Source organism: Leucopleurus acutus (assembly GCF_964270905.1).
Source record: "Leucopleurus acutus genome assembly, chromosome: 12".
Lineage (NCBI taxonomy): Eukaryota > Metazoa > Chordata > Mammalia > Artiodactyla > Delphinidae > Leucopleurus > Leucopleurus acutus.
The window spans coordinates 2,243,302-2,261,736 of record NC_139154.1 but is presented as its reverse complement, the minus strand read 5'-3'; the positions used below and the strand labels follow the sequence as shown (position 1 = coordinate 2,261,736).

The 18,435-nt window shown below is 38.1% G+C and overlaps 1 long non-coding RNA gene and 1 pseudogene across 2 annotated transcripts in view; one reads left to right on the top strand and one right to left on the bottom strand.

The window, feature by feature from the left end:
• LOC309969798 overlaps positions 1–18,435 on the bottom strand; it is a 136,183-nt gene that overhangs the window by 36,028 nt on the left and 81,720 nt on the right. The gene's annotated exons all lie outside the window — the stretch shown is intronic.
• LOC309970128 (protein O-mannosyl-transferase TMTC2-like) overlaps positions 1–18,435 on the top strand; it is a 44,131-nt pseudogene that overhangs the window by 813 nt on the left and 24,883 nt on the right. The gene's annotated exons all lie outside the window — the stretch shown is intronic.

Below are 18,435 nucleotides of genomic sequence, written 5' to 3'. Positions count from 1 at the left end.
CGAGCGCGAACCCCAGAGACGGGCACGAGCCGCGGCTGAAAGCGCGGAATCCAGAGACGGGCGCGAGCCGCGGCTGAAAGCGCAGACCCCAGAGGCGGGCGGGAGACGTTAAGGCTGCTGCTGCTGCCACCAAGGGGCCTATGTGCGAGCACAGGTCACTCTCCACACCCCTCTTCCGCAGAGCGTGTGCAGCCCGCCACTGCCAGGTTCCCGGGATCCAGGGACAACTTCCCCGAGAGAACGCACAGCCCGCCTCAGGCTGGTGCAAAGTCACGCCGGCCTTTGCCACCGCAGGCCCGCCCCGCACTCCATGCCCCTCCCTCCCCGCCGGCCTGAGTGCGCCAGAGCCCCCGAATCAGCGCTCTTTTAACCCCATCCTGTCTGAGCAAAAAACAGACGCCCTCCAGCGACCTACACGCAGTGGCAGGGCCAAATCCAAAGCTTAGCCCTGGGAGCTGTGAGAACAAAGAAGAGAAAGGGAAATCTCTCCCAGCAGCCTCAGAAACAGCGGATTAAAGCTCCACAATCAACTTGATATACCCTGCATCTGTGGAATACCTGAATAGACAACCAATCATCCCAAATTAAGGAAGTGGACTTTAGGAGCAAGATCTATGATTTTTTCCCTTTTCCTCTTTTTGTGAATGTGTATGTGTATGCTTCTGTGTGAGATCTTGTCTGTATAGTCTTGCTTCCACCATTTGTCCTAGGGTTCTATCCGTCCATGTTTTTTTATTAAATTTTTTTTCTTAATAATTAATTTTAATAACGTTATTATACTTTACCTTCGTTCTTTCTTTCTTTCTTTCTTTCTTTCCTTCCTTCCTTCCCTCCTTTAGACAACGAATCATCCCAAATTGAGGAGGTGGTCTCTGACAGCAAGATTTATGATTTTTCCCCATTTACCTCTTTTAGTGAGAGTGTATTTGTATGCTTCTGTGTAAGATTTTGTCTGTATAGCTTTGCTTCCAACATTTGTCCTAAGGTTCTATCCGTCCCTTTTTTTTTTCTAAATAAGAATTTTTTAATTCAATAACTTTATTATACTTTGTTTTATTTTTACTGTATCTTCTTTCTTTCTGTCTTTTTCCTTCTTTCCCTCCTTCCTTCCTTCTCCCTCCCTCTCTCCTTTCTTTCCTTCTTGCCTTCTTTCCTTCTTTGCTTCTTTCTTTCTTTCTTCCTTCCTCCCTACCCTCCTTTCCTTCTTTCTTTCCTCATACTTCTACTAATTCCCTCTACTTTTTCTCCCCTTTATCCTGAGCCGTGTGGATGAAAAGCGCTTGGTGCTCCAGCCAGGAGGCAGGGCTCTGCCTCTGAGGTAGGAGAGCCAACTTCAGGACACTGGTCAACAAGAGACTTCCTAGCTCCACATAATATCAAATGGCGAAAATCTCCCAGAGACCTCCATCTTAACACCAGCACCCAGCTTCACTCAACGACCAGCAAGCCACAGTGCTGGAAAACCTATGCCAAACAACTAGCAAAACATGAACACAACCCCACCCATTAGCAGAGAGGCTGCCTAAAATCATAATAAGGCCACAGACACCCCCAAACACACCACCAGACGTGAACCTGCCCACTAGAGAGACAAGATCCAGCCTCATCCACCACAACACAGGCACTAGTCCCCTCCACCAGGAAGCCTACACAACCCACTGAACCAACCTTAGCCACTGGAGACAGACATCAAAAACAGGAGGAACTACGAACCTGCAGCCTGCAAAAAGGAGACCCCAAACACAGTAAGATAAGCAAAATGAGAAGACAGAAAAACACACAGCAGATAAAGGAGCAAGATAAAAATGCACCAGACCTAACAAATGAAGAGGAAATAGGCAGTCTACCTGAAAGAGAATTCAGAATAATGATAGTAAGGTTGATCCGAAATCTTGGAGATAGAATGGACAATAGAATGGACAAAATGCAAGAATCAGTTAACAAGGACCTAGAAGAACTAAAGATGAAACAAGCAACGATGAACAACACAATAAATGAAATTAAAAGTACTCTAGATGGGATCAATAGCAGAATAACTGAGGCAGAAGAACGGATAAGTGACCTGGAAGATAAAATAGTGGAAATAACTACTGCAGAGCAGAATAAAGAAAAAAGAATGAAAAGAACTGAGGACAGTCTCAGAGACCTCTGGGACAACATTAAATGCACCAACATTCGAATTATAGGGGTTCCAGAAGAAGAAGAGAAAAAGAAAGGGACTGAGAAAATATTTGAAGAGATTATAGTTGAAAACTTCCCTAATATGGGAAAGGAAAGAGTTAATCAAGTCCAGGAAGCACAGAGAGTCCCATACAGGATAAATACAAGGAGAAATACGCCAAGACACATATTAATCAAACTGTCAAAAATTAAATACAAAGAAAGCATATTAAAAGCAGCAAGGGAATAACAACAAATAACACATAAGGGAATCCCCATAAGGTTAACAGCTGATCTCTCAGCAGAAACCCTACAAGCCAGAAGGGAGTGGCAGGACATACTGAAAGTGATGAAGGAGAAAAAGCTGCAGCCAAGACTACTCTACCCAGCAAGGATCTCATTCAGATTTGATGGAGAAATTAAAACCTTTACAGACAAGCAAAAGCTGAGAGAGTTCAGCACCACCAAACCAGCTTTACAACAAATGCTAAAGGATCTTCTCTAGGCAAGAAACACAAGAGAAGGAAAAGACCTGTAATAATGAACACAAAACAATTTAGAAAATGGGAATAGGAACATACATATCGATAATTACCTTAAATGTAAATGGACTAAATGCTCCCACCAAAAGACACAGATTAGCTGAATGGATACAAAAACAAGACCCTTATATATGCTGTCTACAAGAGACCCACTTCAGACCTAGAGACACATACAGACTGAAAGTAAGGGATGGAAAAAGATATTCCATGCAAATGGAAACCAAAAGAAAGCTGGAGTAGCAATTCTCATATCAGACAAAATAGACTTTAAAATAAGGACTATTAAAAGAGACAAAGAAGGACACTACATAATGATCAAGGGAATGATCCAAGAAGAAGATATAACAATTGTAAATATTTATGCACCCAACATACGAGCACCTCAATACATAAGGCAAATACTAACAGCCATAAAAGGGGAAATCGACAGTAACACATTCATAGTAGGGGACTTAAACACCCTACTTTCACCCATGGACAGATCATCCAAAATGAAAATAAATAAGGAAACACAAGCTTTAAATGATACATTAAACAAGATGGACTTAATTGATATTTATAGGACACTCCATCCAAAAACAACAGAATACACATTTTTCTCAAGTGCTCATGGAACGTTCTCCAGGATAGATCATATCTTAGGTCACAAATCAAGCCTTGGTAAATTTAAGAAAATTGAAATTGTATCAAGTATCTTTTCTGACCACAATGCTAGGAGACTAGATATCAATTACAGGAAAAGATCTGTAAAAAATACAAACACATGGAGGCTAAACAATACACTACTTAATAATGAAGTGATCACTGAAGAAATCAAAGAGGAAATCAAAAAATACCCAGAAACAAATGACAATGGAGACACAACGACCCAAAACCTGTGGGATGCAGCAAAAGCAGTTCTAAGGGGGAAGTTTATAGCAATACAAGCCCACCTTAAGAAGCAGGAAACATCTCGAATAAACAACCTAACCTTGCACCTCAAGCAATTAGAGAAAGAAGAACAAAAAAACCCCAAAGCTAGCAGAAGGAAAGAAATCATAAAAATCAGATCAGAAATAAATGAAAAAGAAATGAAGGAAACAATAGCAAAGATCAATAAAACTAAAAGCTGGTTCTTTGAGAAGATAAACAAAACAGATAAACCACTAGCCAGACTCATCAAGAAAAAAAGGGAGAAGACTCAAATCAATAGAATTAGAAAGGAAAAAGGAGAGGTAACAACTGACACTGCAGAAATAAAAGAGATCATGAGAGATTACTACAAGCAACTCTTTGCCAATAAAATGGACAATCTGGAAGAATGGACAAATTCTTAGAAATGCACAACCTGCCAAGACTGAATCAGGAAGAAATAGAAAATATGAACAGACCAATCACAAGCACTGAAATTGAAACTGTGATTAAAAACCTTCCAACAAAGAAAAGCCCAGGACCAGATGGCTTTACAGGCGAATTCTATCAAACATTTAGAGAAGAGCTAACACCTATCCTTCTCAAACTCTTCCAAAATATAGCAGAGGGAGGAACACTCCCAAACTCCTTCTACGAGGCCACCATCACCTTGATACCAAAACCAGACAAGGATGTCACAAAGAAAGAAAACTACAGGCCAATATCACTGATGAACATAGATGCAAAAATCCTCAACAAAATACTAGCAAACAGAATCCAACAGCCCATTAAAAGGATCATACACCATGATCAAGTGGGGTTTATTCCAGGAATGCAAGGATTCTTCAATATACGCAAATCTATCAATGTGATACACCATATTAACAAATTGAAGGAGAAAAACCATATGATCATCTCAATAGATGCAGAGAAAGCTTTTGACAAAATTCAACACCAATTTATGATAAAAAACCCTGCAGAAAGTAGGCATAGAGGGAACTTTCCTCAACATAATAAAGGCCATATATGACAAGCCCACAGCAAACATCATCCTCAATGGTGAAAAACTGAAAGCATTTCCACTAAGATCAGGAACAAGACAAGGTTGCCCACTCTCACCACTCTTATTCAACATAGTTTTGGAAGTTTTAGCCACAGCAATCAGAGAAGAAAAGGAAATAAAAGGAATCCAAATCGGAAAAGAAGAAGTAAAGTTGTCACTGTTTGCTGATGACATGATCCTATACACAGAGAACCCTAAAGATGCTACCAGAAAACTACTAGAGCTAATCAATGAATTTGGTAAAGTGGCAGGATACAAAATTAATGCACAGAAATCTCTGGCATTCCTATATACTAATGATGAAAAATCTGAAAGTGAAATCAAGAAAACACTCCCATTTACCATTGCAACAAAAAGAATAAAATATCTAGGAATAAACCTACCTAAGGAGACAAAAGACCTGTATGCAGAAAATTATAAGACACTGATGAAAGAAATTAAAGATGATACAAATAGATGGAGACATATACCATGTTCTTGGATTGGAAGAATCAACATTGTGAAAATGACTCTACTACCCAAAGCAATCTATAGATTCAATGCAATCCCTATCAAACTACCACTGGCATTTTTCACAGAACTAGAACAAAAAATTTCACAATTTGTATGGAAACACAAAAGACCCCGAATAGCCAAAGCAATCTTGAGAACGAAAGAAGGAACTGGAGGAATCAGGCTCCCTGACTTCAGACTATACTACAAAGCTACAGTTATCAAGACGGTATGGTACTGGCACAAAAACAGAAAGATAGATCAATGGAACAGGATAGAAAGCCCAGAGATAAACCCATGCACATATGGACACCTTATCTTTGATAAAGGTGGCTGTAATGTACAGTGGAGAAAGGACAGCCTCTTCAATAAGTGGTGCTGGGAAAACTGGACAGGTACATTTAAAAGTATGAGATTAGATCACTCCCTAACACCATACACAAAAATAAGCTCAAAATGGATTAAAGACCTAAATGTAAGGCCAGAAACTGTCAAACTCTTAGAGGAAAACATAGGCAGAACACTCTATGACATAAATCACAGCAAGATCCTTTCTGACCCACCTCCTAGAGTAATGGAAATAAAAACAAAAATAAACAAATGGGACCTAATGAAACTTCAAAGCTTTTGCACAGCAAAGGAAACCATAAACAAGACCAAAAGACAACCCTCAGAATGGGAGAAAATATTTGCAAATGAAGCAACCGACAAAGCATTAATCTCCAAAATTTACAAGCAGCTCATGCAGCTCAATAACAAGAAAACAAACAATCCAATCCAAAAATGGGCAGAAGACCTAAATAGACATTTCTCCAAAGAAGATATACAGACTGCCAACAAACACATGAAAGAATGCTCAACATCATTAATCATTAGAGAAATGCAAATCAAAACTACAATGAGATATCATCTCACACCAGTCAGAATGGCCATCATCAAAAAATCTAGAAACAATAAATGCTGGAGAGGGTGTGGAGAAAAGGGATCACTCTTGCACTGCTGGTGGGAATGTGAATTGGTTCAGCCACTATGGAGAACAGTATGGAGGTTCCTTAAAAAACTACAAATAGAACTACCATATGACCCAGCAATCCCACTACTGGGCATATACCCTGAGAAAACCGAAATTCAAAAAGAGTCATGTACCAAAATGTTCATTGCAGCTCTATTTACAATAGCCCAGAGATGGAAACAACCTAAGTGCCCCTCATTGGATGAATGGATAAAGAAGATGTGGCACATATATACAATGGAATATTACTCAGCCATAAAAAGAAACGAAATTGAGCTATTTGTAATGAGGTGGATAGACCTAGAGTCTGTCATACAGAGTGAAGTAAGTCAGAAAGAAAAATACAAATACCGTATGCTAACACATATATATGGAATTTAAGAAAAAAAAATGTCATGAAGAACCTAGGGGTAAGGCAGGAATAAAGACGCAGACCTCCTAGAGAACGGACTTGAGGTTATGGGGAGGGGGAAGGGTGAGCTGTGACAGGGCGAGAGAGAGTCATGGACATATACACACTAACAAACATAGTAAGGTAGATAGCTAGTGGGAAGCAGCCGCATGGCACAGGGATATTGGCTCGGTGCTTTGTGACAGCGTGGAGGGGTGGGATAGGGAGGGTGGGAGGGAGGGAGACGCAAGAGGGAAGAGATATGGGAACATATGTATATGTATAACTGATTCACTTTGTTATAAAGCAGAAACTAACACACCATTGTAAAGAAATTGTACCCCAATAAAGATGTTAAAAAAAAAAAGAAAGAAAAAGGAATTCAAACATAACACTAAAGATAGTCATCAAATCACATGAAAAGAGAGCAAAAGAAAAAAGAGGAAAAAAGACCTACAAAAACAAATCCAAAACAATTAACAAAATGGCAATAAGGACATACATATCAGGAGCTTCTGGGAGCCTGAACACAGGGAAATGCTGAAAGCAAATTGCTCTCAGAGAGGGACTGAAACCTCACCCCCTTTCTCCATGACTTGCCTTGTGCAACTCACCCATCTTGCTGTCCTTGCATTAGATGCATTGTAGTAAACAGCACATGATGAATACTGCTCTTGAGCACCTTCTGTGATTACTACACACACCTTTTACAGGGACACTTTCTTAAAATGAACAGCAAGAATCCAATTTACTCAGATATAATCCCAGAATCATGGAGTTGTTGCAGACCAGATTACACTTGTCTCACTAAGACTGGTTGAGCATCACACACCAAGAAGGACATTGGATTAAAAACAACTGCAAGCTTTGGATCTTGTCCTGCCTTAGAAGCAAGAAAAATGGAAAATTGATAATCAAAGTATGGATCAGTGATTATTCTGGTAGTCTAATTGATGTATATTTCAGGGCTAACAAAAGAACACTAACATTGATTGAGGGTAGGACTGGAGAATATTCACATTATCTTTTGTGAGGAAGAAGAGTTCCATCATCTATATAAATATATAATTATTAGAGAAGAGGACAAGATGGTGGAGTAGAAGGACATAGCTCACCTTTTCTTATGGAAACACCAGAATCACAACCGACTGCTGACAAATCATTGACAAAAAAATATCTGGAAACTACCACAAAAGATACTCTACATTTAAGGACAAAGAAGAAACCACAACAACACATTAGGAGGGGCACAGTCATGATAAAATCAAATCCCATACTTGCCAGGTGGGCAACCCACAAACTGGAAAATAATTAGACTATAGAAGATCTCCTACAGGAGTGAAAGTTCTGAGCCCACATCAGGCTCCCCATCCTGATGGTCTGGCAATGGGAGGAGTCCCCAGAGAATCTGGCTTTGAAAGCCATTGGGGTTTGTTCACAGGAATTCCACAAGACTGGGGAAAAAAGAAACTCCTCTCATGGAGGGTATGCACAAGGTATTAGGACACATGGAAAAAAACAGTGACCTCATAAGAGACTGGGCCAGACCTACCTGCTAATATTGGAGGGTCTCCTACAGAGAGGGGGTTCAGCTGTGGCTCACTGTGGGGACAAAGACACTGGCGGCAGTAATTCTGAGGAGTGCTCATTAGCATGAGTTCTCCTGGAGGTCACCATTTTCTCACGAAGACCTGGGCTCAATCCAACAGCCTGTAGGCTCCAATGCTGGGAGGCCTCAGGCCAAACAACCAACAGGGTAGGAATACAGCCCTTCCCATGAGCAAACAGACTGCTTAACGTCTTCCTGAGCACATGACTGCCCAACAAACACACCCTTTGACACAGCCCTGTCCACCAGAGGGACAAGACCCAGCTCCACACATCAGTAGCTGGGAACAAGTCCCTCCTACCAGGAAGCCTGCATAAGCCTCTTAGACAGCCTCATCCACCAGGTGGTAGACAGCAGAAGCAAGAACTATAACCTTGGAGGCCATGGAAGGGAAACAGCAATCACAGAATGTTAGACAAAATGAGAGAGCAAAGGAATATGTCTCAGATGAAGGAACAATATAAAACCCCAGAAGAACAACTAAGTGAAGCAGAGATATGCAACCAACCTTAAAAAGAATTCAGAGTAATGATAGTAAAGATGATTCAAGATCTCAGGAAAAGAATGGAGGCACAGATCGAGAAGATACAAGAAATACTTAACAAAGACTGAGAAGAACTAAAGAACAAACAGAGATAAACAATACAATAACTGAAATGAAAAATACACTAGAAGGAAGCAATAGCAGAATAACTGAAGCAGAAGAATGGATAAGTGACCTGGAAGAGAGAATGGTGGAAATCACTACCATGGAACAGAAGAAAGAAAAAAGAATGAAAAGAAATGGGGACAGTCTCAGAGCCTCTGGGACAACATTAAATGCACTAACATTCGAATTATAGGGGTCCCAGAAGTAGAAAACGAGAAAGGGCCTGAGAAAATATTTGACGAAATTATAGTCAAAAACTTTCCTAACATGGGAAAGAATATATTCACCCAAGTCCAGGAAGTGCAGAGAGTCCCATACAGGATAAAGACAAGGAGTAACATGCCAAGATACATTTTTTTTTTTGCGGTATGCGGGCTTCTCACTATTGTGGCCTCTCCCATCGCGGAGCACAGGTTCCAGACGCACAGGCTCAGCGGCCATGGCTTACGGGCCTAGCCGCTCTGTGGCATGTGGGATCTTCCTGGACTGGGGCATGAACCCGTGTCCCCTACATCAGCAGGCAGACTCTCAACCACTGCGCCACCAGGGAAGCCCGCCAAGATACATATTAATCAAACTAACAAAAATTAAATACACAGAAAAATATTAAAAGCAACAAAGGAAAAGCAACAAATAACATACAAGGGAATTCTCATAAGGTTATCAGAAGTTTTTTTAGCAGAAACTCTGCAGAACAGAAGGGAGTGGCATGATATATTTAAAGGGATGAAAGGGAAGAACCTGCAGACAAGAACACTCTACCAAGAAAGGCTCTCATTCAGTTTCGACAGAGAAATCAAAACCTTTACAGACAAGCAAAAGCTAAGAGACTTCAGCAACACAAAACCAGCTTTGCAACAAATGCTAGAGGAACTTCTCTAGGTGGAAAAGAAAAGGCCACAACTAAGAAACAAGAAAATTATGAATGGAAAAGCTCATTGGCAAAGACAAATATACAGTAAATGTAGGAAATCATCCACACACAAATATGATATCAACATCAGCAATTTTGAGAAGAAGAGAGCAGAAATACAGTATACTAGAAATGCATTTGAAATTAAAAGAGCAGCAACTTAAAACAATCTTGTTTATCTATAGACTGCTACATCAATCAAATTCACATGGCAACTACAAACTGAAAATCTACAATAGATATACAAACAAAAAAAGGGATCCAAACACAACACTAAAGTTAGTCATCAAATCAAAAGAGAAGAGAACAAAAGAGGAAGGGAAGAAAAAACACCTACCAAAACAAATCCAAAACAATTTTTAAAAATGGTAAAAAGAACATACATATCAATAATTACCTTAAACATAAATGAATTAAATGCTCCAACCAAAAGACATAAAGAGGCTGAATGAATACCAAAACAAGACCCATGTATATGCTGTCTACAAGTGACCCACTTCAGATCTAGGGACACAAACAGACTGAAAGTGAGGGGATTGAGAAAGATATTCCATGCAAATGGAAATCAAAAGAAAGATGGAGTAGCAATACTCATATCAGACTAAATAGATTTTAATTTCATTTTGATGTGGACCATTTTCTTAAGTCTTTATTGAATTTGTTACAATATTGCTTCTTTTTTTTATGTCTTGATTTTTTGGCCACAAAGCATGTGGGATCTTAGCTCCCCAACCAGGGATCAAACACACACACCCTGCATTGGAAGGCAAGGTCTTAACCAATGGACCACCAGGGAAGTCCCTGACACTAAATAGACTTTAAAATAAAGACTGTTACAAGAGACAAGGAAGGATACTACATAATGATCAAGTGATCAACCCAAGAAGAAGATATAACAATTGTAAATATCTACGCACCCAACATAGGAGAACCTCAATAATAAAGGAAAATACTAACAGCCATAAAAGGAGAAATTGACAGTAACACAGTAATACTGAGGGACTTTAACACCCCACTTTCATCATTGGACAGATCATCCAGACAGAAACTCAGTAAGGAAACACAGGCCTTAAATGACACATTAGACCAGATGGACTTAACTGATATCTATAGAGCCTTCCATCCAAAAGCAGCAGAATATACATTCTTCTCAAGTGCACATGGAACATTCTCTAGGATTGATTACATGCTAGGACATAAAGCAAGCCTCATTAAATTTAAGAAAATTGAAATCATATCAAGCATTTTTTCTGACCACAACACTATGAGACTAAAAATCAACTACAAGAAAAAGACTGTAAAGAACATAAACATGTGGAGGCTAAAAAAATATGCTACAAAACAATCAATGGATCACTGAAGAAAGCAAAGATGAAATCAAAAAATACCTAGAGACAGATGAAAATGAAAGCACCACTACCCAAAACCTATGGGATACAGCAAGAGCAGTTCTTAGAGGGAAGTTTATAGCAATACAATCTTACCTCAGGAAACAAGAAAAATCTGAAATAAACAACCTAACTTTGCACCTAAAGTAACTAGAGAAAGAAGAACAAACAAAACCCAAGTTAGTAGAAGAAGAGAAATCATAAGGTCAGAGCAGAAATAAATGAAATAGAGAGAAAGAAAATGATAGCAAAGGTCAATGAAACTAAGAGCTGGTTCTTTGAGAAGATAAACAAAATTCATGAACATTTAGCCAGACTCATCAAGAAAAAAAGGAAGAGGGCTCAAATCAATTAAGTTAGAAATGAAAAGGGAGAAGTTACAACTGATATCGTAGAAATGCAAAGCATCATAAGAGACTACTATATGCAACTACATGCCAATAAAACGAACTATATGCTAGAAGAAATGGAAAAATTCTTAGAAAGGTACAATCTCCCAAGACTGAACCAGGAAGAAATAGAAAATATGAACAGACCAATTGCAAGTACTGAAATTGAAACTGTGATTTAAAAGCTCCCAGCAAACAAAACTCCAGGACCAGATGGCTTCACAGGTGAATTCTATCAAACATTTAGAGAAGAGTTAACACTTATCCTTCTCAAACTCTTCCCAAAAATTGCAGAGGAAGGAAAACTCCCAAGCTCATTCTATGAGGCCATCATCACCCTGATACCAAAACCAGAAAAAGATACCAAAAAAAAAAAAGAAAGAAAGAAAATTACAGGCCAATATAACTGGTGAACATAGACACAAAAATCCTCAACAAAATACTAGCAATCCAAATCCAACAATACATTAAAAGGATCATATGCCATAATCAGGTAGGATTTATCCCAGGGATAAAAGGATTTTTCAATATCTGCAAATCAATCAGTGTAATACACCACATCAACAAATTGAAGACTAAAAACAATATGATCATCTCAATAGATGAAGAAAACCCTTTTGACAAAATTCAACATCCATTTATGTTGTGGGAAAGTGGGCATAGAGGGAACTTACCTCAACATAATAAAGGCCATATATGACAAACCTACAGTTAACATCATACTCAATGGTGAAAAGCTGAAAACATTTCCTTTAAGATCAGGAACAAGACAAGGATGTCCACTCTCACCACTTTTATTCAACATTGTTTTGGAAGTCCTATCCATGGCAAGCAGAGAAGTAGAAGAAATAAAAGGAATCGAATAAAGATGCTACCAGAACTACTAGAGCTCATCAATGAATTCAGTAAAGTTGCAGCATACAAAATTAATACACAGAAATCTCTTGCACTCTTATACACTAACAACAAAAGATCAGAAAGAGAAATTAAGGAAACAATCCCATTTATGATTGCATCAAAAATAATAATATACCTAGAAATAAACCTATCTAAGGTGGCAAAAACCTGTACTCCAAAAACTATAAGATGCTGAAACAAGAAATCAGATGACATAAACAGATGGAAAGATATACCATGTTCTTGGATTGGAAGAATCAATATTGTAAAAATGACTCTACTACTCAAGGCAAAATACAGATTCAATGCAATCCATATCAAATCACCAATGACAGTTTTTACAGAACTAGAACAAACAATCTTAAGATTTGTATGGTGACACAAAAGACCCCAAATAGCAAAAACAATCTTGAGAAAGCAAAGCGGAGCTGGAAGAATCAGGCTCCCTGACTTTAGACTATACTACAATGCTACAGTAATCAAAACAGTATGGTACACAGCACAAAGACAGACACAAAGATCAATGGAATAGGATAGAAAGCCCAGAAATAAACCCACATACCTATGGTCAGTTAATCTATGACAAAGGAGCCAATACTATGTAAGGGAGAAAAGACAGTCTCCTCAATAACTGGTCCTGGGAAAAATGGACAGCTATATGTGAAAGAATGAAATTAGATGACTCCCTAACACCATACACAAAAATAAACTCAAAATGGATTAAAGACCTAAATGTAAGACTGAATACTATAAAGCTCCTAGGGGACAATATAGGCAATACACTCTGACATAAATTGCAGCAATATCTTTTTGGATTCATCTCCTAGAGTAATGGAAATAAAAACAAAAATAAACTAATGAGACCTAATTAAACTTAAAAACTTTTGCACTGTAAAGGACACCGTAAGCAAAATGAAAAGACAAACTACAGAATGGGAGAAAATATTTGCAAATGATACTACCAACAAGGGATTCATTTCCAAAATATACAAACAGCTCATACAGCTCAATACCAAAAAACCAGACAACCCAATCAAAAAGTGGACAGAAGATCTAAATAGACATTTCTCCAAAGAAGACATAGAGATGGCCAAAAGGCACATGAAAAGATGACCAACATCACTAATTATTAAAGAAATGCAAATCAAAACTTATAATGAGGTATCAGCTCATACTGGTCAGAATGGCCATCATCAAAATGCCTACAAATAATAAATGCTGGAAAGGGTGTGCAACAAAAGGAACCCTCCTACAGTGTTGGTGGGAATGTAAATTGGTACAGCCACTGTGGAGAATAGTATGGAGGTTCTTTAAAAATCTAAAAGTAGAGTTACCATATGAGCCAGCAATTCCACTCCTGGGCATATATTCGGAGAAAACTATAATTGGAAATGATACATGCACCCCAATGTTCATGGCAGCACTATTTACAATAGCCAAGACATGGAAGCAACCTAAGTGTCCATCAACAAAGGATTGGATAAAGAAGATGTAGTACATGTATACAATGGAATATTACTCAGCCTAAAAAACAAAGACAAAAAAAAACATATAATGCCATTTGAAGCAACATGGATGGACCTAGAGATTATCATACTAAGTGAAGTAAGACAGAGAAAGACAAAAATCATATGATATTGCTTATACAGGAGTCTAAAATAATGATACAAATGAACTTATTTACAAAACAGAAATAGACTCACAGACATGGAAAACAAACTTATGGTTACCAAAGGGAACAAGGAAGAGGAGGGATAAATTAGGAGTTTGGGGTTAAAATATACACAGTACTATTTATGGAATAAATAACCAATAAGGAACTACTGTATAGCACAGGGAACTATACTCAATAACTTGTAGTAACCTATAATGGAAAAAAATCTAAAAATGAATAGAGGTATGTGATAGATGATAGGTAAAGAGATAGATAGATATAGATAGATAGATAGATGATAGATACATATAATTGAATCACTTTGCTGTATACCTGAAACTAACACAACATTGTAAATATTTCAACAAAATATTTTAATGAAAAAAATAAAAATAAATAAGTAAACAAATTAAAAGATTCAAATTATTTTTTAACTTAAAAATACAAAGGTAAAAAAAATACAAAGGTAGACAAGATAATTAAAAACTCTAAAATCAGAAACCCCATGAAAAAGGTGGCCAAATTCAAGAAATTTCAGAATTCAGTAACATTCATATCAAAAAGAGGCAAATAAAGAAGAATAGAGGTCATTGATAATCCCAAATGAAAACCTGTCAAAGCACAGTATGAAATTGATTTTAACATACACTTATCATTCTACAGATGATTATGCAAATGTGTTTTTTTAAAGATACAAAAATCTAAACTAGTCTGTTGTCACTGTTCCTTTTGAGAAATAGGCTGAGAAATGGGAGCTGAACTCAGAAAACTAAAGTGGAAATTTACCAAGAGTATAAAAAAGCAAGACCTAACTCCCTTTGCCACAAATTGCTCTCGGAGAAAATAGCTGAAACATTAAAAGTTTTAGTGAACAAATTGCTTGAAAATCTTGTTCTGTGCTCCTGTAACAATTAAAAGTGACCTTAACCTGCTGCTACACCTAATCCTGAATCATTACCCAAATCATTCAAACTCTAAACCTACTTCCCATCCTAGGCTTATAAAAACCGTTGGTAAATTCTCTTTTCAAAACACCACTGAGACTTTGTTCTTAGCAGTTCTCTTCCCCATCTGAAAGAACATAAATAAATTTGCTTGTGTGGCTGACACAGGTTTCCCCAGTGATCTTTGAGAGGTCTACAACACATGTTAGCTGAGCTTTCATTCTCTTTTGGTTTCATTGTTCTTCCTTTGTTTGTTGGGTTTTATTTTGTTATTGTGGTAAGAACACTTAATATGAGATCTACTCTTTTAACAAATTTTTTAAGTGCACAATATCATATTGTTTAACTATAGGCACAATGTTGTACAGCATATCTCTAGAAATTTTTCATCTTTCATAACTGAAACTCTATGCCAGCAGATCAACTCCTTGTTTTCCCCTCCCCTCAGCCCCTGTAAATCACCATTCTACTCTCTGTTTCTAGGAGTTTGACTATTTTGATATCTCATCTAAGTGTAATCTTACAGTGTTATTTGCCATTCTGTGACTGACATTTCACTTAGTATAAGGGCTTCAAGGCTTATTCTCATATATAGCAGCAGGATTTCCTTTTTTCTTAAGGCTGAATATTCCTTGTATATACATAACACATTTTCTTTATCCGTTCATTGGATGAGGGACATTTATGTGGCTTCCACATCTTGGCTACTGTGTACAATGCTGCAAATGAACACAGGAGTGCACCTATCTCCTCAAGATTTTGATTTTAATTCTTTTGGATAAATATCCAGAAGTGAGATTACCGGACCATATAGTAGTTCTATTTTTAATTTTTTGAGAAACCTCCATACTGTTTCCATAAGGGCTGCACCTTTCTACATTCCCATCAACCATGCACAATGGTTCTAGTCTCTCCACATTCCCATCAACACTTGTTTTCTTTCATTCTTTTAATAATAGCCACCCTGAGAAGTGTGCAGTGATATCTCATTATGGTTTGATTTGCGTTTTCCTGATGATTGAGGAAGTTAAGCATCTTTTCATATACGTGGTGATATGTATATTTGTGTGTGTGTGTGTGTGTGTGTGTGTGAGTGTATATATATATATATATATATATATATATATCTCACACACACACACACACACACACACACAAATATTTTCTTCCATTCCATAGGTTTCCTTTTCACTTTTGATTAATTCTTTTGCTGTGCAGAAGCGTTTTAGTTTGATGTAGCCCCCACTTGTCTATTTTTGCCTCTGTTTCTTGTGCTTTTGGTGTCATATTCAAGAAATCATTGCTAAAACTAATATCAAGAAGATTTCCCGCCGTTTTTCTTCTAGAAATTTTACAGTTTGGGGTACTATGTTTGTGTTTAATATATTTTGAGTTGATTTGGTGTATGGTATAAGGGTCTAATTTTATTCTTTTATGTGTAAATATCCAGTTTTCCCAGCACCATTTGTTGAAGAGACTATCCTTTTCCCAATTACCATTCAAGGTAATCTTGAAATAAACTTACACATATACAGTCAACTGATATTTGACAAGGGTACAAAGATTATATAATGGGGTTTTTTAATCGATGACTAAAATAAAATCAATGTAACATCAGTTTCCCATTCTGCAAACTGTCATCCCAACCTATTAAATACTCCAACTACTGTCTTAGCAATTGAATGTTCACACAATGTGCCTTGCTTACCCTTTATTCTACACCTCTCCACAAAGCATCTGCCCAATGTTATGAAACCATGGTTCATGTAAAACATGCTCAGCCACTCACACCGAAGTTTCACTACTCTCTTCCTTTTTTTCATAGATTGAACTAATCTTTTGATTATATCTGAGATGTTTCATATTAATTTTACCTTAGAGAAAGTTTGAGGAGCTGTTCATGAAGTTACCAATCTAGACTTGAGTAACTTCTCTGTACTTTTCAAGGATGTAATCTCTATGTAAACCTTTACCCCAGCAAGCATTGTCCAAAGGATGTTCTAATTGATGCATATATTATTAATCCTCCTACCTGTCAGAGCTCTTTTGTGTACACTAAGGGTCAAGTCCAACTCCTGTAGCAAATTTATAAGGGATAAGTGAGAATATTAGCCTTGAACTTATATACTAGTCATTATCCTGGTTCTTACATGACAGTGTTTTGTATGCATGTAGTATACTTTCTTTTATTTATTTATGTGTTTATTTCTGGCTGCATTGGGTTTATTTATTTATTTATTTATTTATGTGTTTATTTCTGGCTGCATTGGGTCTTCATTGCTGTGGGAGGGCTTTCTCTAGTTGTGGCGGGTGGAGCTACTCTTTGTTGTGGTGTGTGGGCTTCTCATTGCAGTGGTTTCTCTTGCTGTGGAGCACAGGCTCTAGGGAATGCAGGCTTCAGTAGTTGTGGCACGTGGGCTTCAGTAGTTGTGGCTCACAGACTCTAGAGCACAGGCTCAGTAGTTGTGGTGCACAGGCATAGTTGCTCCGTGGCATGTGGGATCTTCCCAGACCAGGGCTCAAACCTGTGTCCCTTGCATTGGCAAGTGGATTCTTAACCACTGTGCCACCAGGGAAGCCCTATATTTTCTTATTAGAAATTACAATGATATAAAATCACAGAAAGAATGTCTTATATAATAATCCACCTCCCTTCCATCCATCTTTGTAATGTGAAAATATTTTCCACTTCTTTACGTTTTGAGCCCCTTCACTCATTGCCCCACCCCCACCCCACCCCCAGTTCTGGCAACCACCAATGTATTCTCTGTATCTATGAGCTTTTCTTGTTTTTCTGTGGTACGTGGGCCTCTCACTGTTGTGGCCTTTCCCATTGCGGAGCGCAGGCTCTGGACGCACAGGCTCAGCGGCCATGGCTTATGGGCCCAGCCGCTCTGTGGCATGTGGGATCTTCCCGGACCAGGGCACGAACCCATGTCCCCTGCATCGGCAGGTGGACTCTCAACCACTGCGCCACCAGGAAAGCCCTATGAGCTTATTTTTTGCTTTTTTTTAGATTTACACATTCAAGAGAAATCATATGATGTTTATCTTTCTCTGCCTCACTTATTTCCCTTAGCATAATGTCCTCAAGTTCCATCTATGTTGTTATAAATGGCAAATGGATGAATAATATTCCATTGTGTATATAATACAACAATTTATTGATTGATTGATTGATTGATAACCAAGTTGTTTCCATGTCTTGGCTATGGTAAATAGTTCTGTAGTAAACATAGGGGATATATATATCCCCTATGCATATATCTTTTTGAGTTTGTGTTTTGTATACCCAGAAGTGGAATTGCTAGATCATATAGTAGCTCCATTTGTAATTTTTTCAGAAACCTCCATACTGTTTTTTATAGTGGCTGCACCAATTTACATCCCCACCAACAGTGCACAAGTGCTCCCTTTTCTCCACATCCTCCTCAGCATTTG